This window comes from Nomascus leucogenys, chromosome 16, assembly GCF_006542625.1.
Source record: "Nomascus leucogenys isolate Asia chromosome 16, Asia_NLE_v1, whole genome shotgun sequence".
NCBI classification, from domain to species: Eukaryota; Metazoa; Chordata; class Mammalia; order Primates; family Hylobatidae; genus Nomascus; species Nomascus leucogenys.
Window position 1 is genome coordinate 74,412,405 of NC_044396.1, and position 24,937 is coordinate 74,437,341.

Consider the following 24,937-nt stretch of genomic DNA (forward strand, 5'->3'; position numbering starts at 1 on the left):
CTCAGAAAAAAATAAAATCCTAATAGCAAGTTCTTATTATTTCATGAACAGGACAAACATTTAAAAGGGAGCATTTTTTAAAGGTATCCAAGAGATCTTAACTGCTGTTTCTCCAAGAAATAATTTCTATGCTTCATAAAGAAAATTCTGTTTCATATACATTTCAGCTCGATTTTCTTCAACAGATGTCGGAATAGAAAGGCACCACCCTGCTCCATGTAAGCATAGATTCTTAACTGTATACCCTCTCTAGAATTTTGACCTGAAATTAGGGGAGATAATAAAAGCGGGGGGTTGGGACTCACCTCCTTGAGCAAGTGTCTTGACCTCTCTGAGCTTCAGCTTTCCTCTTAGGTAACCAGAGGACTGCCAACTTACCATTCCACTATAGTATCCCATAATCCTATATCTCACCTCTGTTGATCATTAGACCAAATAAAATGATTTGCCTTCTTTCACTCAGTAATAAGCAAACTATACTGACAAAATACATAGCATACATCTTAACTTTGAAATATTTGGCTTCCAATGTGGTTTCTTAAAACAATAATGATGCTATGGCAGTTTTATTTGTCAGTAGGTTGACATTAAATTGTTTTCTCAGCTGTGTTAAGCAACAAGAATCAGTTCCCACACATTTATCACATGGACTATGATTTATAATTCCCGAAATAAACTTGATATTTTCTTTCACTTATATATTTTTAAATTTTAATTCGAATGCCATTTCTGCAACCCCCAAGTATTACTCCTTTAAAAGCTTTCTTAATGACTATATTAAAGTACAAGAGGAATCTTCAAATATACTCTCTTATGCTGCTTCAAAATACATTCTTTCCAGTTGTAGAAAATGAAGCAAATAACATTGAACATATAATGCTGCATATGCACTATGATGAAAGAACTGGCAAAGCTGCTTCAAAAAAAAGCTCTTAACAATTGGTCTGTACGCTGCCACCAAGGCAACGCCAAATGCTGACAGACAAAATGCATTAACTTTCAGTGTGAACATATTTTAGATAAACTCAATTGTGAAAGAGATTAGATCAGAGTCTGATTTTATGAGAAAAGGCAGAACTTTACCCAAATTTCCTCGCGCAATGGGATGTGGTCTGTTTTCAGGGGTTGAACAATCCCTAGACTTCCGTTCAATAACTCACCATAATGTCCTGCAAGACATATTCAACCCAGCATCATTGCCACCACCAGCTACCACAATGCATGACTAGTCCATCAAGAAATAAGAGGCCTGGTGAAATCAGGTGGTTAGCTAAAAGAAGTAGAATATTCCCAGGCTCTTTTACACATATCTTTTAAACTAGATTTCCTGAGATTTTTCCCAAGGCTAAAAGGGAAGACCATATCATGTTTTCTAAGGAGAGATTTTTTTATGAATTTGATTACTAATAAATGTAGCAACGGAAAATAGACAATAGAGGACAGGGGTTGGCACTTTTAATAAAATAATACCTTAGAATTACTCATAAAAAATGACAGGGTCAAATAAGTTTGTTTGGGGAGAAAAGTATTGTATGGGATGAAAAATATAGTTTTTGAAAATAATCTACACGTGTAGCGCTTTATAAAGATGTTCTGTGTCCTGTAGTGTAATGCTAGCATGAATTAACACAAATAAATCAAAAGGTTGAAAGATGATTTTATCATTGGATTTGCTTCTAAATGTACAGCTAAAATTTGAGTCAGAGTTTCAGTTATTCTGTTAGAACTAAAAGCAGTGGTTCCAACCCCACATGTTGTGAACATGCATTAGATTATCCACAAGTGTTTCTTGAATGAATGATGGAAAAGTGAACATTGTTTGTCTATTCAAGTTATGTCTAGATACCTCCTGCAGTCTGAGATTGCAGTCAAGGAGCAAGATGCTGATAAACACGCTGCTTACATAAACATAGCTGAGGCCCATGAGAAGTTTTTTTTATTATACTTTAAGTTCTGGGATACATGTGCAGAACGTGCAGGTTTGTTACATAGGTATACATGTGCCATGGTGGTTTGCTGGACCCATCAACCCATCATCTACATTAGGTATTTCTCCTAATGCTATCCCTCCCCTTGCTCTCCACACACCGACAGACCCCGGTATGTGATGTTCCCCTCCCTCTGCCCATATGTTCTCACTGTTCAACTCCCACTTATGAGTGAGAACATGCAGTGTTTGGTCTTCTGTTCCTGTGTTAGTTTGCTGAGAATGATGGTTTCCAGCTTCATCCATGTCCCTGCAAAGGGCATGAACTCATTGTTTCTTATGGCTGCATAGTACTCCATGGTGTATATGTGCCATATTTTCTTTATCCAGTCTAACATTGATGGACATTTGGGTTGGTTCCAAGTCTTTGCTATTGTGAATAGTGCTACAGTAAACATACATATGCATGTGTCTTTCTAAATTCTACCACAGGTTCTGTAACCAATTAATTGCATAAGCTGAAATTTGTGACATAAAATCACAAATGCATGTTTTAACTCTCTCCGCAAGCTTTATCTCCATCTCTACGCTTAGATAAAAATTCAGGAAGCTCCATAACTTAAACTTAAAAATCTGCATCTTTGTCTGGCATTTTACTTTGGTATTTCATATCTATTGGATCCAGTTGCCACAGCTGAAATTTTGAATTCAAAATCTCGTTACTTACCCAGAGCTTGTGTTTCACTTTGAAATTTTTGTTATGGAAAAAAGAAGTGATGCCTGCACTCTTTGGGAAAAATGCAAAACTTGAGTGAGGAGCACGGGGGCACAGAAGAATGAGTGGAGGAAAATTTTTAAAAAATAGAACAGAGTACAATGAGTTGTCATTTTTGGTGTCATACCACAATCACATGGATTACTTTGACTTTCGATAATTGTAAAAATAGACAAAATATATGTATGTGCTTGCACACCCACAACCATATACATACATTCTACTTACTCTTATAGAATTAAATAAGAAACTTAAGTCTTCCATAATTATTTATGTTTTCAATATGAACTAGATCAGTGATGTAAATAAGTGAGCATCAACATACCAGATAAAACACAAACAAGTGATAGACTCAAATTTTTACAAAATGAATGATGTATCTATTTCTACTTTTATTCTACCTCCACAAAGCAAACTTAAGAATTCATTTAAAGTGTGTTCTACGGATTTTATACCAAAAATATGGATACTAGAAAATAATGTGTGAGGGCCTACTATTCAATAATAATGCTATCAGGGTACTGTTGCCTGGACGTTCACCATGGTGGCTTATTTTCTTTATGTTAACATAGGATTATCTGATAGAAAGCAAGGCTTTTAAGGAAAGTAATGCATTCAGCTGTTAATCAGACAACCACATCTTAGTGTGCACCAGAGTACTGCCTGTGTACCACAATTTTTTTTTTTTTTTTTTTTGAGACAAGAGTCTCGCTCTGTCATCCAGGCTGGAGTGCAGTGGTACCATCTCAGCTCACTGCAACCTCTGCCTCCTAAGTTCAAGCCATTCTCCTGTCTCAGCCTCCAAAGTAGCTGGGATTAAAGGCATTCACCACCACACCCTGCTAATTTTTGTATTTTTAGTAGAGGTGGGGTTTCACCATGTTGGCCAGGCTGGTCTCAAACTTCTGACCTCAGGTGATCTGCCCACCTCGGCCTCCCAAAGTGCTGGGATTACAGGCATGAGCCACTGCGCCCGGCCAGAATTGTTATATTTTAGACAGCATCCTGTGTAAAGAGCTATAGCATTAAGTGCTGAGCAATGCTTAGAATGAAGGTCTAGGAAATTAGGAGTGGAAAAGTGCAAGGGATGGATGAGGATGATGAAAGTGGATCCTAAATATTTCTGTATTTAGTAGGCATCTCAAAATGATGAAGATTAAGCCAAAATACTTAATTTCCCCTACAAAACTGTTCCTCCTTCATTCTTCCATCCTTCTTCAGTGGCACTACCAGTTACTCACCAGTAACTACCAGTTACTCAAGCCAAAACATCTGTGAGTCCGCCTAGATTCCTCTTTCCTTCAGCCTCCACATCAAATTCCACAGCACATCCCATTGTTTGAGACCATCTCCATATAATATCTGAGATCCATAAACATTTGTTGAGTCAATCAATGAATTCATTTTGGTCTGGCTTAGGCTATGCCAACATGATGCTAACATACTTAGAAGCAAAGTAAGAAACACAATCAATCGCCCAGATATTTTATGCATGGAAGATTTAACCTTGAGACACTTGAGAATGTGTAAATAACTTGGTTTTCTACTGAGTAACCTGAAAACATATCAGCAGAGATATGCAAACTTAGATTGTCAAGTTCTCAGAGACTAAGACTTATTCTTCTTAGTCAATTCTAAGTATAGAACAGTTCATACATTGAGTATTAACTGTAACTTATTGAGTGTCTGCCATGTGCCAGGCACTTTGCTCAAATGTTCTTGAGAGCAGTAAACAAGACACAGCTCTTGCCCTCATGCAGCTTACATTTAGGTGTTTACTTTGTGTGATGAAGCAGTTGGAGAAAATAAACACAGTAATAAAAGTAAATAAGTTAACATACAATTATTTGGTTTACTAGAGCCTTTATAATTAACCGAGAATTTTTTAAAATGAGATCCATTAAGGGTTGTTTTATTTGTCTTTAATACGTATCTTCTATGTGCCAGGTACTGTCCTTGGTGCTAAACATACAGAAAGAAATGAAGTACCATTCTGCCTTCTAGATGTTCACTGATAAGGGAAATTGTATGCATATAAATAAGCATTTTACAGTTAATAAAAAGAGAAATACACATCCGGGATGTGAGATTGAGAAGTCATCTCTTCCTATGTGAATATGAAGAAAAGATTATGAATAACGTTAACTGTAAACTAATGTATATCTGCCAATAAAAATTGTGGATTAGCATGAGAACCTAATAATCATTTTGCTAATAATAATGATTTACATGTATTGAGCATTCACACAGTGTCAAGTGTTGTTCGTATATTATATAACTTGATTCTCATTCATTTTCTGTGAGGTAGGTATTATTATCCCCAGCTTACGTATGAGGAAACTAAATCTAAAAGAACTTAAGTAATATGCTGACACTAAACTTACACAATCTTTAAGTGGCTGAGCTGGGATTACAAAGATAATTCAGGCATTTTCCCCACAGTAGGGTCACCTGAGATGGTCTTCAAAGAAGAAGTAATTTTAGACATTCACAGATTGAAAGGAAAGGCATTCCAGGTATAGCAAATAGTTTTTTCTTCTAACTATGACTGTGTATGGGCCTGGCCCAGAAGAATGGAAGACAAATCTTCAGTAATCAGTGCTGAAATCAAAACCATGTATATTTACCTACATGATTATAAGCCCCTGTTCAACAAAGAAGAGAAATACACACAGGATTTTAGATTGGTTTTGATAGATATTATAGTTTTTATATTGAAATTGGCTTTGGATATCCAATTCTTGTCCTAGGTTTACCCAAAGCCAAGACTGAAAAGTAATGACATTGAGGTAAGAAGGAGTAAACACTCTGAGAAAGAATTAATCAGAAAACAATGGGTAATACATTTGGCGAGGAAACACAAAGGAAGCTCCACTTTGCCAAAGAGACTTAAAAGTAAAAATATGCTCCCACAAGGCATAGCATAAAATTGACAAGATTTTACTCAAGATTATGAAATACCTCAGAACCACAATATCAACACTGAGAAATACATAGTTGAATCATCTGCTTTTCTCTTAGGAAAAAACAAACAGACTAGGCTTGGTACATCAGGAAGAAAATCCACAAATAATAGAGAAGAATTCAGACAGACCACTTATGGCTAAGGCAGAACTCATTGACCATATACAGAAAATCATGAGACATGCACAAAATTTCAGTACCTTAAAAGATTAAAGATTTTCACATGGTAATGGAGTGTTCTATAGTTAATTACTCATATATTTAGAGTTTCTATATCATAACATTCTTGTAATTGGGTGAGAGTCATTTTCATAGGTAATCTGATCAACTATTTTGGCCAAAACTCAGATGATTATTTTCTGTTCAAAGAGACCATTACCACATATTCCAAGAAGGAGTTGCCCAATATCTCAGAAACGAACACAGATTAAGTTGCAGATATCTTCCAAACATCCATGTAAATCATGGAATTCAGTCTTGGTTCCCTAAAATGGGAGTTTTCATCCTCTGAAAATGTAACAGACAAAAAGCTTCTGTTCACATATATAATATCTTGCTCTCTCCTACCCAAGGGAAGAGGGCCAACTTAAAACCTGATTGGTGAGCCTGGCAGACAAATATGAACATGTCTAGCTCAGCAGCCTTTTCCCTTCTATTGTGAAATCTACCTATTCATGGAACTAATGAATTTGGTTCTGGACTTTACACTGGAATGTAAGAACTCATGGGTTAGGGCTCATCTGCTGAGCACTTTATTTCTGTGATTACAATATTGGAGTTTCTGTACTAAATTTAAGGTGCTGTTTCTGCTTGTCTGCAGAACTCAACTCTTTCTACTGGATTAACTCTATGTCTAGAATTAAGGAGGTAACAATGGAAGGCTCCATCTTCTTGGTGAATCCAAGGAGCATTCTACAATTCAGTTTTACCAATTATAGAGCCAACATTTATAAATCTCTATCTCTGTGACTCTTGTATCTTTTTATTAATTTGTTCCAAACACAAAATGAGCAGTCAGAACCATAAATAATTATCACTCCCCTAACCCCCAAAATAGTTATCCAATACAAAGATTCATAGTTAGGCCCTAGCAACTTTAAAAATCAGGCAATAGGAAATAAGTGCCCCTTGGGTTTTGCCACTTATTTCTGGACTCTTATTTTGGCACCACCTCTTAAAATCACTGTAATCTCAAGCAAAGACCCACTCCTCTATAGTTTTTTTCTCATCTCTACAAGTAGGATAATAATAGTCCATACATCAAAAGTTATCATGGAGCTTAGTTGAGCTAAGTACAGTGGCTGACACATAATACATACTGGAAATCTGTTATTAATATTAAGAAACTGTGTTTATGTTACCTGAACAAACAAAAATTCATCATTAGTCTCGGGGATGAAAGAGGTAAAGAACAGGTACTAGAAGCATATTGAAGGAAGTCGAGTCAATTTTTAAAATTGAACTCAATAATTCACATATAGACCATTAAGAGGACTACATTCACACCAGAAGAAATGTATTTATTTTCACAGAAAATTTGAGTTATTTTAGACCCATTAATCTAAGTACAGTTGAATATTAAATCAAAAGACTTCATTAAACAAAACAAATGGAATTTATTAATTCATTGTATAATTATTGTGTCTTTCTAAAGTGCCAGTTACTGTTTTAGTTGCTGAGGATACAGCAGTGAACGTGAGAAATATGAGTGTAAACACACACAAAGTTAACTGCTTGTTAATGAGCTATTCCCAGTATAATACAATATGCTTTATCTAATGTCATTCTTATCCATCAAACTCCAAAATTGCCTCTAGCTTGTAACAAAAATGTGTTTATACAAATCTGTTCCTGCCCCTCCACTACTGCCAAGGAAACAACACTTTCCAAGGCCATGTATTTTTCCTAGCAGTTATTTAATGGTTACACCTAACTGGTGCAGATCACTACAACTACTGTGCATACATGGATTTTTTTTTTTTTTTTGCTTACTTCAGACACGCAGCCCTTTTTTTATTCCAGCAAAAATTTTATTATAATTAGCATGACTAATTAAAGTACAAGAAACAGTATGCTTTCTTTTTCAAGTTCCTAAGATGACAGCATCCTGCATCCACTGAGGAAAGAATCATCAGAAGCCAAATGCTGCTACCCAAGTTGCCTTGCTCTGGCATAATTATTCCAGCTGTGAGTTTACCAAAAAAAAGGACTTTAAAGGGGAATAGACATAAGGAAGCTCCCGGGTCTATTATCTGGACATATAAATATCTTAATCTTAATATCTGTTTTGTGTAACAAACTAATACTTAGTGATTAACACAAAATAGCATTATTGTCTCCCATAGTTGTGAGATTGATCTCATCTGGACCACTTGTGCAGTTGCAGTCAGGGGTAACCTGAGGCTTCAATAATCAGAAGTCTTAACTGAGTTAGACATCCAGCCATTCACTTAACTAGAAATTAAGGCTGGTTATTGGCTGGCAGCTCACCTGAAGATGCAGACTAGCTTGCCAACACATAGTTTCTCCATGTGACTTGCACTTCTCATAGAACAGTGGCTTGGTTCCTGTAGCAAGCATTCCAAGTGATCCAGAAAGAAGATACAAGACTTCTTAAGATCTAACCTCACAAGTCGCAAAAGTCACTTCTGTGGCATTATTTGGTTAACAAAGTTACTAATTTCATCCCAGTTTCAAGAGTACAGGAGAAGTAGTATGTGCGGATAGAGGAGAAAAAAAAATAATGGTGACCATCTCTAGACGTTACCTACCACAGCCATGCTCTGGCCATTACAATTCATATCCATCATATGCAAATCACACTTACTTTACTCCCAAGATCTCCAAGGTTTCATCAACTCAAAGTCCAGGATGATGTCATCTAAATCAGATTCGAGTTTAGGTGAGACTCATGAGTGTAGCTTTTTGGTTTCAGCAACTTGAATACAGCTCCTCTCAAACTCTGTGAACTAAAGATACAAATTATTTCCTACATATCTATCTAATGGTGATAAGATAAATACAATAAACACATTCATTCAAATTCAGTGGTGGGAGGGGAGTTGAAAGCACATAGGAGTCACCACTTCATAGTAATTCTGAAATCCAGCTAGGCATATATCACCATTTCTTTGATGATGATGCAGTCCTGCTGCCTGGGACTTTGTGATTCTTGACCTTTTACTCTGTCATCCTTCCTTTTTTTTTAAAACAAATGTCTTGTGTTTTCAGTTGAATAGGTTTTACGGCTTTCTTCTTATCCAAGAAAAGTTTGGAGCCCTGACAGCTCTTTTCATTTTGAATTGTCATTGTCCTTTTAAGTTCAATCTGATAGAACTTCAACAACATGGTTCTCTTACAAAGTGCGTGGATCTCCTATGAATCCTGTGATTTATTTCAACAGACAAAAGTTATACCCACAAATCTCTCTGAAACTTTACCCTCTCTGACCTGGGTTGAGAACTAGGTTGTTGAGGGTCAATGCCCTTTATGATGTGTCTAATTGAAGAGGGTCTCTGAGGCATGCCCTTAAAACTTTCTGAAGTCTCAGTAAAAGATCTTGCAACTATGCCCTTAAGTTAATCTTTGCTTTCAAGTCATATCTTATTTTAAGAACCTTTCACTCTGTGAAAAGGCTGGGAATAGAAACGGTTGTATTTTAAAACCCATAAAGCCATTGTTCATTTATACTTCCCTTAAATTCTACTTGAAAACTAAACAGTTCCTTTTGTTAGTCCATTTCTTTCTAGCTTTACCTTATCATATGTGCCTGAAAGCAACCAGCAATGCCTTGAAAAGTCTGCCTGAAAATCACTTTAACAAAATTCACCAGTTCATTAGGTATGTTTCTATTTTCCATGTTACTTTAGAGGACAGTGTCGTGACACTTTCTGCCACACCATAACACAGTCCTTTCTTCTCAATTTTCTAATAACAAGTTCTTTGCTGTCTTGAAACCTTCACTTCTGGGTTCCTCAAGGCTCTCCAAGCTTCTTCCAGCCACCTGGTTCCAAAGCTAATGCCCATATGACTTAGATTTCTGTTACAGCAGTATCCTGTTTTCAGTATAGCTTCTGTTGTGGCTAACAATTAATACGTAATAAATGTCCCATAACTTAGTAACTTAAAAATATATGACTATCTCTCATGGTTCTGTCAGTTGAATGGCCTCAGTTGGGCAGAAGCTGCAAGGATGCTTATGACTTTGGACTTAGAAATCCAAGTATTAATTCATTCTCACTTGATTGCTCAACAAAGTCACTAAAACCAGCACAGGCCTGGAACGGCGGCTCACACCTGTAATCCCAACACTAGGAGGCCAAGGTGGGAGGATTGCTTGAGTCCAGGAGTTCCAGACAAGCCTGGGAAACATAGGAAGACCCTGTCCCTACAAAAAATAAATTTAAACAAAATGGCCAAGCATAGTGACACACACCTATAGTCCTAGCTACTCTGGAGGCTGAGGCAGGAGGATCATTTGACCCCAGGAGTTTGAGCTTGGAGCAAGACTTTGTCAGGTAAAGAGAAAAACAAGCCCAGATTCAAAGGGAGAAACTAGGTCCCACCTCTTAAGGTAAGAAGCAGAACATACACACAGATAGAGAAGAGATTGATGACAACCATATTTGTAGACCATCTACAACAAAATTCCTTTATTATAAACACATTTTATAGTATAACAAATAGAGCATAGAAACTAACTGTGGAATTTTTAAAACCACTACAATCAAATCATATTTATTATATTGTTTTAATCTGTTTCCCCAAGCTCTGTTATTTCCCTTCCCTTGCTTACTCATTATTTTACAAATGCTGTTATGTAATACTCTTAACCAGATTACTAGACAATAGAAGGTAGAAATTTGTCTTGTAGTGTTTTATATGTCTGGAACCTAGCAACCCTCTGGATGTAGTCATTCTTCAAAATGTACTCAGTAATTGCATGTTCAAGCAATAATTAAAGTTTCCTAGTTTTATATATAATGTTACAAAACATTTTCAGTTACATTAGATTTTATATATATATATATCATGATTGATATCCATAGCAATAACCTGCAGCTCCCAATTCTTTTGCCAAATAGAGATGAAAAATCTAGTACTGGAGGATATTGGAGCAGCAATGGAACTTAAGCTTATCCTGAGCTCTATTACTGTTCATAGCTCTGTCTTCTTCGCCAATTTCTTCTAGTTGATTTCACTCCCTAAAGTTGGTTACATACATTGCTTTGTGACATGATACTCTAAACTTGTGTAAGCTATAAAGCACAATCAGAATAAGAAGATGAGGATTCCTTTACAAAGAGGCCAACCCTTTTCAAAGAGTGGCCATTGCCCATTTTCCTCAGCAATATAAAAGTAGGAGTTATCATAGGGAAATTGCTTCTTAGGGATCCCTTCCACAACAAAAAATGAATATTAAGTTTCTCCTTTAAATTTTTACGTATACATGACTGTATCCACACGGTCCCCCACTGGTGTTTTTAAAAGAGCAGCTCTATATGAGTCAATACAACAGGGACAGAAGAAGGCGTGCCATTTTCAAAGCTGAACTATCAAAGTAATTGCACAATTGCTTTTGCACCAACCTAATATTAGAGTTCACCATAACCTCTCTGCCCAGATTCCTGTCACTAGATGATCAGCACTGACTGTTATATGCCTTATCAACAGCAGCTTCTGTACAGCACCATGGTATTCTTAACCTTTGCTAACTATTTTCTGCAAGATATTGTCCCATTTTCAATTTTTTCCTTGTCAGCCACAGCCAGGGCAGGGGTTGAAATGATTGAAAGGCTTCCTTGGAAGCAGAAGGAAGTAAGCAAAGCTGTAACTAGATGATCTTCCTAGTAGAAAAGATAGCTCCTCACCAGAACAAAGATGGTTTTTCAATGAAAATACTTTTTCTGCCATTTTTTCTGACTTATTAATCATATAGTGATAGAATTCTGGAAATTCATTCATTATCATTTACCCAATCACTTGTTGGTGCTAAAGATAACAAATGTCCCTTCTTCTAAGTTCCAGGTATTTCTACATTTCCTTAGGCCCCAAGTTTGTATGCTTCTCCTTGATGCTCTTCCTAATCTTAGAATGTATCTAGATAGATAAACAGGTAGATGATAGGTAGATGATAGATAGATAGATAGATAGATAGATAGATAGATGATAGAGATACATACATCTATACATACATTTGTGTGTATGTGTGTGTGTGTATGTGTGTGTGTGTGTGCATGTGTGTGTTCTTGAGAGAGACAGTGGGATATATACATATTTTTTTCTAGGACTTCAAGGGACCGCAGCCTTCTATTTGTGGTTTAATAATATTAAGCTGTACATAAGTGAAAAGGTCTTTGACTTTTAAGTAACAGAAAATCCAATTCAAACTGGCATAAACATCCTGAAAAAGCATTAGCTCACAGAACTGGAAGTCCCGAAGTTAGATGACTTGTTTTGCAAACTTAACACAAAGGCTCTGCCAACTTCTGTGTGTAGTCTTTATTGTCAAGCTGATAAAATGTCCTCAGCTGTTCCAGACCTCACATTCTGACAACATCCATGTAAAGGAAGATCATTTCTTCCTTTAACTCCTCCTTTAAAAGCAAATAAACTTCTTGAAAGCTCCAGCTACCTTTCTCATAAGACTCACTGGCTTGAATGGGGTTATGGGTCCATCCCAAATGCAACCCAAAGAATGTATTCAGGTAACCCAAGGAATGTCATGTGATAATTGGCTTAGCCCTGTATTCCTGAACCAATCTTTGGAAACGGAAGATGAGATTATCCTAAGATCACTCAGATTCACCTATAAAGCTGGGCAAGGGCTGGCTTCTCCTCAGGCATGAGACCTGAAATCAAACCGACATTTTATGATGGAGAAGAAAGGAGAATAAAGTCAACATGAAAAAAAAAGTCTACCAGAGCTTGATTTGGCTAAAAACTAATTTGCAATGGATTTCATAAAAACATCCATTCAATCACAGAAACAGTGGACATATGTCTATTTTCTCATTAAAAATGGTTGGACCTCAGCCAAGTAGGTCTGTACTGGAGACAGTTTCAGACTTGATCAGGAAGATAGTTACTCAAAGCTTTAAATAAAGCATGGATGTGGGGCAGGGAGGACAGAGGCTGGAAGGAAAGGGAGGAGCCCCAAAGGCAAGACCAAAGAAGTCAATATCCAGGGAAAAAAGAGACACAATTTTTTTAATTAGATATATCCAGAAACGGAATGGCAGAGTGAAACATAGCTGGGAGTGAAAACAAACTATCCAGGACTACATCCCCTTATAGGACTGGGATGTCTTCCCACAGCTTGTTCCTTCTTGGTCCTTGCGCTTAATATATGTGAAATTCAGGGTAGGTCAGACAGTTTCGCTGTGAGCAACTCCTCCTATTCCTCCTCACCCTGTCCATTTCAGGACCCAAAGTAGAATACAGAGCGCCAGGCTTCCTTGGGGTCCACAATGTGCGTAACTGAATTCAGCTCCAGATAATGAGACTCATTATACAATAATTAAAATTCACTACTGAGCACCACTTTGGCTAAGACATTAAAATGCAAATACATTAATGCCTTCATTCATGCCAAGCCTTTACTAGATATCTGCCATATGTAAGATGCTCTGCTGGGCACTAGAGATGATGTGACAGTCATAGGCGTGTGCTCTTCAGCTCCTCCTTCAAGAGAGAACCTGGTGCGAGGACCGGAGTGAGTGGACAGTGTCTAACTACTGTGCTCTCTGATCCACTGTGGTGTTCATGCTGAGGACATGCTGTCATTGAGCTGCTCCCAACCAGTGACCAAGTACAGCAGGGATACCATAGCCAAGCCATTCCCACCCAGTGTGGGACTCCTCTAGCAGGTGATCTTTTCTCTGGAGCTTGCCATCAGCCTGGCTGAGACTTTCTCAAAGGCACCTTGTAGCATGAGAATCTTTCTACTCAATCTCCCTTCCTTTCCTCTCTCCCCTCACAGGAGTCAGACCTGCCTCACAGTCAGAGGCTGTCTCCAACAACTCCAGCTGCTTCTCCCCTTTATCCTTCACAGGTGTTTCTAACTCTATGTTGGTGTCTATTTCCCAGAGGATCTGAACTGACACAGATCATAACAGGTGTTAAGATGTGCTCTTCAGGCCCTTAACATCTATAGATGTTAAATCTTAAGAGCTTGAAGAACCTTGATGTTATTTAGCTCAATCTCCTTATTTATTCAGCATCTTTTCTATAGCATTGTGAAAAATTTAAGCAGCAACTGTTTGAGTACTTCTGAAGACTGGAAGTTCCACAATCAGTAGGACAGTCCACTCTGTGCCTGCACAACTTAGCTTCTCCCTTTGTTAAACTGCCTCCTTGTTACTTCTCCCCACTGTGGTTAGTTTTGTCCCCTAGGACCACTCATAATGGGCTTATGTTTTCTTCACATAGTGACATTGAAGGGCAGATGCCTACTTAACTTTCTGATGCAATATACCTGGTTCTTCCCACTGTTATCCATAATCATTATGTTTGTTCCTCTTTTGACACACCCAATTTCTCTATGCCTCTCTGAAAGTGTATCACCCACAGCTGCAAATAATCATTGTTTGTGTATTCTGCAAAATCCACTGTTACTGTAAGCACCACAGGGGCAGATAGCAAATCCCTGCTCTTTATCACATAGTTAATTCATGATAGAAACTCAATGTATGTTTATTGAATGAAGGAGCTTATTGAGCGGTTTATTGAACAGAAGTAATTGAAAAGGATACAATGCAGGCCCTTTTGGTTTAGTCAAGATGAACCCTCCACATTCTGTCTGAACGTAAACTGTCTTCATGGTAGCAGACCTTCTATCTCCTACTTGGCTGAAGGGTACAATAATCTGAAGAAATTCCTATCCTTCTAATCAAAGAGACAGAAAGAATGAAGGCAAGATATTAGAATCATTGAGGGCAAGCGAGCCTGATTACTAGTAAATATACCTCAGAAAATATTCTGAAATCCTACCAGTTTTGAGAATCATTATTGTCTCTGAGTGTAGACTGAGTAGAATACGTAATAAAAGAGGAAAAATATTTGATCTTAACTTTTCTGGATGTTTTCAGTATATTTCATTTCTATTTCTTTCTGGGAAGACAATAATTAGAACATCATTTATCTTGTTCACCATGATGCTTTTATATTGTTAAGAGTGAATTATATGGGGGGATTTTTATGCCATCTTCTGCACATGCATGATATACTTGTACAGTATTTTACAGTAAGCTACACCAGACAACATGACTAGGTATATGTTAAATGGAAGAGTAAATAGGGAATTTTTTTTCTATGAGGTACAGGGTGAGCCTAAAGTTAGTTTAATTAACATTCTTTTTGTTCTTTTATTTTAGATTTAGGGGTATATATGCAGGTTCATTGTATAGGTCCAAGTTGAAAGTCACAGGGGTTTAATGTTCAGATTATTTTGCCACCTATGTAATAAGCATAGTACCAAATAGGTAGTTTTTGGATCCTCACCCTACTCCCTCTCTCCGCGCTCAAGTAGGCCCCAGTGACTGTTGTTCTCCTTTGTGTCTATGAGTTCTCATCATTTAGCTCCCACTTATAAGTGAGAATATGTGGTATTTGGTTTCCCGTTCCTGTGTTAGTTTGCTTAGGATAATGCCTCCAGCTCCATCCATGTTGCCGCAAATAATATGATCTCATTCGTTTTTATGACTGTGTAGCATTCCATGGTGCATACGTACCACATTTTCTTTATGCACTCTACCATTGATGGGCATTTAGGTTGATTCCATGTCTTTTCCATTGTGAATAGTGCTGCGATGAACCTATGCACGCATGAGTCTTTATGGTAGAACAATTTATATGCCTTTAGGTACATACCCAATAATAGGACTGCTAGGTTGAATGGTAATTCTGCTTTGAGTTCTCTGAGAAATCACCAAACTCTTTTCCACAGTGGCTGAACTAATTTTTACATTCCCACCAACAGTGTATAAGCATTCACTTTTCTCTGCAACCTCTCCAGCATCTGTTATTTTTTGACTTTTTAATAACAGCCATTCTGACTGGTGTGAGATGATATGTTACGGTGGTTTTGATTTGCATTTCTCTAATAATTAGTCATGTTGAGCATTTTTGCATATACTTGTTATCTGCATGTATGTCTTCATTTGAAAAGTGCCTGTTCATGTCCTTTACCCACTTTTGAATGGGGTTGTTTGTTTCTTGCTTGTTGGTTTCTTTAAGTTTCTTATAGATTCTGGATATTAAACCTTCATCAGATGCATGGTTTGCAAATATTTTCTCCCATTCTTTAGTTTGTCTGTTTACTCTGTATTTACTCTGTTGAGTAAACAGAAAAGCTACAGAATGGGAGAAAATATCTAGTTTCTTTTGCTCTGCAGAAACTTTTCAGTTTAATTAGTTCCCATTTGTCAATTTTTGTTTTTGTTGCAATTGCTTTTCACACCTTTGTCATAAAATCTTTGCCAAGTCCTATGTCCAGAATGGTATTTCCTAGGTTATCTTCCTGGGTTTCTATAGTTTTAGGTTTTACATGTAAGTCTTTCATTCATCTTGGGTTTATTTTTGTATATAGTATAAGGAAGGGGTCCAGTTTCAATCGTCTGCATATGGCTAGCCAGTTATCCCAGCACTATTTATTGAATGTGGAGTCCTTTACCCAATGCTTGTTTTTGTCAACTTAATTGAAGATTATATGATTGTAGATGTGCAATCTGAGCTTTCTATTCTGTTCCATTGGTCTATGTATCTGTTTTTGTACCAGTACCTTGCTGTTTGGGTTACTGAAGCCCTGTAGCATTGTGTGAAGTTGAGTAATGTGATGCCTCCAGCTTTGTTGTTTTTGCTTAGGGTTGCCTTGGCTATGTGAGCTTTTATTTGGCTCTGTATAAATTTTTAAGTATTTTTTTCTAATTCTGTGAAGAATGTCATTGGTAGTTTGGTAGCAATAGCATTGAATCAGTGAATTGCTTTGGGCAGTATGGCCATTTTAACAATATTGATTCTTCCCATCCATGAGCATGAAATGTTTTTCCATGTTTGTGTCATCTCTGATTTCTTTCAGCAGTGTTTTGTAATTGTTGTTGTAGTGCTCTTTCACCTCTCTGGTTAGATGTATTCTTAGGTATTTTATTATTTATGTGGCAGTTGTGAATGAGATTGTATTCTTGATTTGGCTCTAAGCTTGGATGTCATTGGTGTATAGGAATTCTACTGATTTTTGTACCTTGATTTTGTATCATGAGACTTTGCTGAAGTTATTTATCAGAACAAGGAGCTTTTGGGCCAATACTATGGGGGTTTTCTATATATAGGATCATGTAATCTGCAAACAGATAGTTTGACTTCCCTCTTCCTATTTTGATGGCTTTTCTTTATTTTGCTTGAATGATCTGTCCAGAACTTCCAGTAGTTGTTGAATAGAAGTAGTAAGAGACAGCACCCTTGTCTTGCTCTGGTTTTCAAGAGGAATACTTCCAGCTTTTTCCCATTCAGTGCGATGTTGGTTGTGGGTTTGTCATAGATGGCTCTTATTATTTTAAAGTATGATTCTTCATTGCCTAGTTTGTTCAGTGTTTTTAATACGAAGGAATGTTGAATTTTATCGAAAGCCTTTTCTGCATCTATTAAGATGATCATGTGGTTTTTGTTTTTAGTACTGTTTATGTGATGAATCACATTTGTCGATTTGCATATGTCGAACCAATCTTGCATCCTGGAGATAAAGCCTACTTTAGCATGGTGGATTAGCATTTTGATAATGCTGCTGGATTCAGTTTGCTAGTATTTTGTGGAGAATTTTTGTGTCTATGTTCATCGAGGATATTGGCTTGAAGATATATTTTTTGTTGTGTTTCTGCCAAGTTTTTGGTATCAGGATGATACCAGTCTCATAGAATGAGTTAGGAGGGAGTCTTTCCTCCCCATTTTTTTTTTTTTTTTGGAATAGTTTCAGTAGGAATGGTATCAGCTCTTCTCTATACGTCTGGCAGAATTTAGCTGAATTCATCAGGTCCCGGGCTTTTTCTTTTTGGTAGGCTTTTTATTACTGATTCAATTTTGGGGCTTGTTATTGGTTTGTTCAGGGATTCAATTTCTTCATGGTTCAATATTCAGAGGTTATGGTAACTCCAAAGTTACCATCTTACCTGCAAACAACCACACTAGGTCCCCAGCAATGGTTCTTAATCAGCCTGAAATGATTGAAATAAAAGAAATAGAATTCAGAATGTGAAAGGAAGGAAGATAACTGAGATTCAGGAGACAGTTGAAACCCAGTCTAAGGATTCTAAGAAATACAATAAAATGATACAGGAGATGAAAGGCAAAGAGGCCATTTTAAGAAAGAACCAAACTGATCAAACAGAGCTGAAAAACTTACTTCAAGAATTTCAAAATACAATCACAAGTGTCAACTGCAGAATCAACCAAGCTAAGGAAAGGGTCTCAGAGTTTAAAGACTGACTCTCCAAAATAACTAAATCTGACAAAAATTTAAAAAAAAACAGTAATAAATGAACAAAGCCTCCAAGAAATATGGGATTATTTAAAGAGGCCAAATCTAATTAATATTCTGTATAATGCATTTTAGTACCTTCTTGGGGGCAAAAGCTAAACTTTCCAATGGCCATAGAAGACCAAAGGTATATATGAGGTAAACAACCCTAATAAAAATAAGACTGCAATTGCAATGATTCAGTGCAGACCCTTTCCCCAAGTGGACAGCTACTCAGCCCAAATGGCTAAAAATACAAATTGTTGGAAAGTATTGAAAGAAGGAAACCTTTATTTTCTTATGCTCCTATTTTTTACAAATGAAAGTATACTCAGATAAACTTTTTGGTTTCTCTATTTTTCCATCTCTTCAGTGTTACAGGAGCAATCAATGTGATTTCTGAGAGTCTAACCACCTTGACACTGGTGAGCAAAGTTTCTCTAACTCAAGTGCAAAGCAACTCCCAACCCCTGTCTTTGGTTCTGCATGACTCCTTAGATCTTTAGGAAGTCCAGAGGTGATAATACTTCTAGAATCCAGGTAGTAAAATCACAGGACTATGGTGTCTATATCTGTGACACTCATGGGCCTGGTTTTCTGCAATTCAGTAAGGAAAAAGAATAGGATATCCTATACTATCATCCACATTCTTCAACAGAGCTTAACACAGTCATAAATTTGAAGTATTTTGGCACTGCCTAGCCATTAATTAAAATAACACTTTGACCACTATTGCTGCAAGTCCTTTGTATGCATACTTTATTAGCTAGAAACTGGAGGGCGAGAGCTAAAGAGAACCCTGAATTACTTAGTTTAATTAATAAGTGAATTGACTCAATAAGTGGCAATATTCATTCCCTAGCTGTTTTGTAAATAGAAAATTTAGAATAACATTTCCTAAACTGTGGCACAGAAAATGCTATTAATAATTCCAAAAGAGAGCAATATATGCTGTTTATAAAAATAAAATCTATAGTCAAATATGTTTGGGAAATAAGAGTTAACAAAGTTAAGCAGGTTTTTTTCTATAGCTTTTGATATCTAAAGCCTACTACAAATATCCAAGATAGAAGTGCAGTTTGTAATAGTTCCCCTAATTATTTGCTCATGAAACTTGTTTGTTTTAAGCAGAGAATATTGGAGAAAGAACCTCACAGAATTTTCCTTACCTTGGAAAATTCTGATTTAGAGTACTTCTAAATCAGAGCAAGCACCATTTCTTAATAAAAAATAAAATAAAATAAAAACTCAGTAAGAACCTACTATATGCTGGGCATTGTGTGTGACATTGAAAAAATTGAAATAAGAGAAAGTATCTGCTTTCTAAGAGCTTATGTCCTGATGGAGAGGTAAGACCCAGAGAAGGCAAGGCAGAAAACCAATCAAGGGTTTAATACATCAGACCTGATATGAAAAGCAGCTCTGACTTAAGGCTGTAGGAGAAGAAAAGGAGTAGCATGGGAGGAATTTATGAGAATCAAAAGGTGTTTCTGGAATGTATATTCCATGTAAGACAATGTGTTAGATATACAACATATTACATTTCATATAAAAGTTCAAAAAGAACCTTACCAGAATGTGAATATCCTTTAAACAGACTTCTCTTGAAGCAATTGCCAATTAAATTGGTAGAAGAAAGGAAAAGAATGAAATCAGAAATATGATGTTATGGGATAGTCACGGCTGATCTCAATGTTTGCAGCAAGTTTTAGCTAAAATCCACAGCAATGAGGAGCTCATCATACCTCACAGATGAACATGATTCATACCGTGGAAGTATTGAAAGATAAAGTTGTAAAGCCACAAAGAGGGAGGTTTACTGCCAACTTGGAAGATAGGCAGAAGGGATATTTAATTGGGAGAGATTTTTTAGAAATAAAGATGAAAGCATTTTGAACCAAGAAGTATTTGAGACATCTACAAAAATAAATTATTTCTACATTATAAAAAGTGATTTTTGGAACTCCTAGCCAGAGAAACCAGGCAATAAAGAGAAATAAAAAATATCCAAATAGGAAAAGAAGAAGTAAAACAATGTCTCTTCACTGATTATATAATTCTATACATAGAAAACCCTTAAGACTCAATCAAAAGGCTCCTGGAACTGATAAATGACTTCAATAAAGTTCCAGGATACAAAATTAGTGTCTAAAAATTAGCAGCATTTCTATACACCAATAATGTTCAAGCTGAGAGCTAAATCAAGAATACAATCCCATTTACAATAGCAACACACACCAAAAAAAAAAATACCCAGAAATATACAAAAGCAAGGTGAAAGATCTCTACAAGTAGAACTACAAAACATTGCAGAAAGAAATCATAGATGACACAAATAAACGGAAAAAATTCCATGACATTTTTGGATTGGAAGGATCAATATTGTTAACATGGCCATGCTACCCAAAGTGATTTACAGATTCAATGGTATTACTATAGATCTACCAATGTCATTTTTTGCAGAACTAGAAAAAAACTATCCTGAAATTCATATGGAACCAAAAAAGAGCCCAAATAGCCAAAGCAAGTCTAAGCAAAAAGCAAAGCTAGCAGTATCACATTACCCAACTTCAAACTACACTACAAGGCTACAATAATCAAAACAACATGGTACAAAATCAGACACATAGATCAATGTAACAGAATAGAATAAAGAAACTAGAAATAAAGCCACACATCTATAGCCATCTGATCTTCAACAAAATAAGCAATAGGGAAAGGACTTCCTATTCAACAAATTCTGCTGGGATAACTGGACAGCCACATGTGGAAGAATGAAACTGGACCCCTTCTTTTCACCATAAACAAAAATAAACTCAAGATGGATTAAATATTTAAATATAAGATCAAACTACAAGAATCCTGGAAGAAATCCTAGGAAACAACATTCTGGACATCAGCCTTGGAAAAGAATGTATGACTAAGTCCTCAAAATCAATTGAGACAAAAAAATTGCCAAAGGGGCCTAATTAAACTATGGAGCTTCGGCATAGGAAAAGAAATTATCAACAGAATAAACAGACAACCTACAGAGTGGGAGAAAATGTTCACAAACTATGCATTTGACAAAGGTCTAATATCCAGAATTCATAAGGAACTTAAACAAATTAACAAGCAAAAAACAACCCCATTTAAAAAAATTGGGCTAAAGACATGATTAGACATCTCTCAAAGAAAGACATGCAAGCAGCCAACAAACATATGAAAACATGGTCAACATCATTAATCACTAGAGAAATGCAAATCAAAACCACAATGAGATACCATCTCACACCAGTCAGGATGGCTATTACTATAAAGACAAAAAACAACAGATGCTGGTGAAATTGAAGAGAAAAGGGAATGCTTAACCAGTGATGATGGGAATGTAAATTAGTTCAGCCACTGTGGAAAGCAGTTTGGAGATTTCTCAAAAACCTTAGAACTACCATTCGACCCAGCAATCCCATTACTAAGTATATATCCAAAAGAAAATAAATCATTCTATCAAAAAGACACATGCATGCATATGTTTATTTCTGCACTATTCACAACAGCAAAGACATGGAATCAACCTAAATGCCCATCAATGACAGATTGGATAAAGAAAATGCAGTACACATACACCATGGAATACTATGCAGCTATAAAAAGGAATGAAATCATGTCCTCTGCAGGAACATGGATGCAGCTGGAGACTGTTATCCTAGGCAAACAGAAAACCAAATACCAAATATTCTCACTTATAAGTGAAAACATGGGAGCTAAACATTTGATACTCATGGACATAAAAACAATAGATACTAGGGACTACTAGAGGAAGGATGGAGAGAGGCAAGGGTTGAAGAACTAACTATTGGGTACTATGCTCAGTACCTCAGTGACTGGATCATTCATACCCCAAACCTCAGCATCACACAATATAACAGGTAACAAATCTGCCCATATACCCTTGAATCTAAAATAAAAGTTGAAAAGTGTCTTTTAAAACAAAATTATCCCATAGAAGTAGCAAAAACTGTAGAAGGCATTCATGGGCACAAGGCATTTCACTGAGACCTCTGCAGCCCTGAGAGTTGTACACCCAAGGCATTCACTGTGCATGGGTTTGTGCAGTAGCAATTCAGATGCAAATAATTAGGAGAGTACAAGTATGTTGCAGAACTTAGATAATGTAGAAGTTTGGAAAGATTGAACTTTTAAGTGACTACAGATGAAGAGAAAGAAAACTCTGTAATTAATGTATCGTCAGCTCCAAAACAAAAGTCTTGCATAAATCTCATTATGGACACGAATGGAGCAACCTAAGAAATGGAGTTATAGATACAGACTAAGGAAATGAAAAGGAAGGGGACCCAAACTAGATGTATGACCAATGCTCCCAGCAAAGGGCTTCAGCCGAAAATAAATACAGTTGGCCCTCCATATCCAACCTTCTGCAATGGCAGTTTCAACCAACTGTGGATTGAAAATGTTTGAGGAAAAAAATAATAGAACAATAAAAAGTAATATAATTCTTAAAAATACAGTATAATGACTATTTACACAGTATTGTATTAGATATTATAAGTAATCTCCAGATGATTTAAAGTATATGGGAGGATGCACATAGGTTTTATCCAAATACTATGCAAATACTATGCCATTTTGTATAAGGGACTTATGTACCCATAAAATTTGGTATTGGGGGCATCTTGGAATCAATCCCCTGTGGATACTGTGGGATGACTGTAAGGACTTCCACAGGCCCCTACATAGCTATCTTTACCATAGCTATCTTTCATTCAAGGGTTACAATAAGACACACATACAGCCTATTGAAAGTAAATTCAAGATTTTACAACAGATGCACTTCAGACTGATCCAAACCAGATTTACACAGTTGATTGCAACTGCCAAGGACAATCATTCTATCGAAATGACTGTGTCCATTCTGGAAGCACTTCAAGTTTGTGCATCTTTCCTCCTCCCCAGTAAATGTTTTTATGTGGAGTGCTTAATTTTTCTTCTTCACTTTTCAGGCAAAAAACCCCATCTTTGGTAAATTAACACATGACAATTTTCCAACATTGGCATTTCTTTATAGGGTCTATGCAGGAAGAGAAGCAGAATGAATTGATCTCCCTTCTTCTTACAGCCTTGTCTCATGGTTCTGATCCAAATTCGTTCCTCCCTTCCACAACTCCTTTTGCAATAAGTGTATATATACCACAGATTGTTACTCCTTTGTATGTGGTAAATCAGATTGTTCTTCTCCACTGTTCAAAACCTTCCCATGGCTTCCTTCTCACGCTAAATAAAAACAAAAGGAAAAACTATCTGAACTCCCTACTATAGCATTATAGACCCATAGGAATGCCCTCTCTGACCTCAGTCTTCCCTGGCCTGCCCTGGCTTCTTCCACTCCAATCTCCCTGGCCTCCTCGCCCTCCCTTCAGCCAGCTCGCTACCCTTAGCCTTTGTACTTAATATTTCCTGCCTGGCACACTCTGCCTCATCTCCCAGATAGTTTTAAGCTCATTCTCACCTCATTTGGGCTCCTCTCAAAGGTCACCTTATCAGAGAGCCCTTCCTTGACTGCTCTATGTGAATAACATGCTATTTGAATCCCATCTTTACCACTTGATATAATGTATATTTATTTGTGTGTTTATTGTGTCTCTCTGCCCAGGGATCACAGTGTGTATGTATAATGCCATGGCTGTTCAAGTAAATGGGTTGCATTAATAGACTGAAAGGTCTCTAATTATTTCTTCTGTGTATATCTTACCTGACTCACTTATGCGATCCCCCTAAGACACACGCAAAGCAACCTGCCTGCCCCTTTCGTCTACACCCACACAGGGACAGGCCACTGGAAGTTAGTCTGCCCCAGGCATTATTCAAATATCCCACCAGAGGGCTCCTGTCCAGACCCTCTCTCTCATCCCAGACAGCAAAGTGCCTCATGCTGGCGGATCCCCTTGCCCAGGGACTCCCCTCACCTTACCTATGCCTGCATAAGTAATATACCTTTGAAATGCTTGAGCTTACTGACTCTGGTGTGGTGTGTACTGACATGCAATACCTGAAATGGGATGGAAGGGCAGCCCTGACGAGAGGCCAGGTTAGTCTGTAACACCTGCCACTATCGCAGGGCACCTCCAGGTAGAGGGAGACAGAAGACTCCACCCTCATCACCCTGATTCAAAGTGCTTCTCTTGGAAACTTCCTGAATCTGAACTCAATCTGGCTTTCAACTCTCTCAACTACTAACCTTATTACTCATCCTACTATTTTCCTCTTAGTGTCTCCCTGGGATGCTGTGTTAGGGCTTATTGACTCCTCTCTGGGAAGACCTCAGTTTCAGTCTGATTCTGCTGCCAATGACCACATGTCAGTGGAGGTGACAAGTAAACTGACACCCAAGACTTGTCTCCAAATCTTGGGTGTCAGTTTACCCAACACCGCAGGAACACCTCTTTGCTCTGAAGGGAACTCTGCCATAGGGAGAATGATAATCTATGGTTCCATAAACAATAAATATTTTCATCTTTAAAGCATGTTTAGTCATTTTCAGTTAATCTTGTTATTGTTTTTATATCGTTTTCAACTAAAGAACTCCTTCAGATATTTCAGGACTCACAAAATCAAACAGCTGTAGGAGCCAGACAGGTATCCTCAGTGTGAGAATTGGCTGGATATAACACAAGAGATTGTTGAGACTGCCACTGTGCAGTGCAGAGCTTGCCTAGGGTCTTTCTAATTCAATCATATTTAACCTTGTTTTGTGCTGGTCAAACAA

At 37.1% G+C, this 24,937-nt stretch overlaps 1 long non-coding RNA gene across 1 annotated transcript in view; it reads right to left on the minus strand.

The window, feature by feature from the left end:
* Window positions 1-5,943: 5,943 nt before the first annotated feature.
* LOC105739959 overlaps window positions 5,944-24,937 on the minus strand; it is a 165,647-nt gene continuing 146,653 nt past the window's right edge. The window contains exons 3-4 of the long non-coding RNA XR_001115959.2: window positions 8,438-8,635; window positions 5,944-6,151 (exon numbers count right to left, since the gene is read on the minus strand). This is a non-coding gene — a long non-coding RNA (uncharacterized LOC105739959). The remainder of the gene's footprint in view (window positions 6,152-8,437; window positions 8,636-24,937) is intronic.